We start from the raw sequence: 1000 nt of genomic DNA, 5'->3' as shown, positions 1-1000 counted from the left end.
CAAAAAAAAAAATAATATAATAATTTTGTTTATGTAACATCTTTTAAAGGCCCATATTCTGATTTTTACTGAAGTGGGTATATTATCTGCCTCACAAAAGTCAAAAAGATCCAAAGTAAAGACCAATCTTTTCTTCTGGTAAGTTTTTTCCTGTTATATGCTCCCTTCTAAATATATTCTTATGGCTTATTCCACCTACCCTACCAAATTAGGATCTCATGTTAGTTCTACTTGCTCTGAGCATAGCTGATCTAGGTACATAGCTTAACATGCAAAATACATAAAATGTTTAGTTTGGAAAATTTTTCAAACACACTATAAAATAGGGAAAAGAGTCACAGCTGCTCTATTTGGGGAAGGTAATGCCACCTTTCCACCAGGTAAGTTAGCATACCTGGATGGCCCTCATAAATAACAGAACACCTTTCTGTTTGTTCCAGTAGGACCCATTCTCCCTGTGTAAGTTCTAATGACCCTAAATTGAAATTGACCCCCTGCTATCCCAAATCTATTAAGCTTCTTGAGAGCATAGACCTGGTCTTTGAATTAAAATAACTAGTCCCTATTAGGTGCTTAAAATGTGTCTACCATTGTCCTAAATGCCTCACATTATTTTAATAATCTTTTTTAACCACTCCATGAGGTGTAGGTATTATTTCTATTTTACAGATAAAGAAATTAAGACTGTAAAATTAGGATTTGACCCAAGACCACAAAGCTAGTAAGTGGCAGAGACCTAATTTAAAAAAACAACAACAACAAAAAAACTATCTTTGACTCTACGACCCACATTCTTAATCATTCCTGGTTTTGTCTTCCAATGCCTAGCATAAAATAGGTGGTCTTAAATGAATAAATGAGTTGATATATATGATTTGGGGGGAAAAAGGAAAGTATCTTCATAAATATTATGTGATACAGTTTTAAAAGGAATATGAATAAACTGAAAGAACGCAAGGTCCAAAATATTTAGAGACAAGGTGTCTTTAGATTATGTTTT

General features: G+C 33.2%; 1 protein-coding gene across 1 annotated transcript in view; it reads right to left on the bottom strand.

Moving 5' to 3' along the window:
• PPID (peptidylprolyl isomerase D) overlaps positions 1–1000 on the bottom strand; it is a 24063-nt gene that overhangs the window by 2501 nt on the left and 20562 nt on the right. The window lies entirely within an intron of this gene.

Source organism: Propithecus coquereli, unplaced genomic scaffold (genome assembly GCF_000956105.1).
Source record: "Propithecus coquereli isolate 6110/MARCELLA unplaced genomic scaffold, Pcoq_1.0 Scaffold376, whole genome shotgun sequence".
NCBI lineage: Eukaryota > Metazoa > Chordata > Mammalia > Primates > Indriidae > Propithecus > Propithecus coquereli.
The sequence above is the reverse complement of the archived record's forward strand: the minus strand, read 5'-3'. Positions and strand labels throughout refer to the sequence as shown.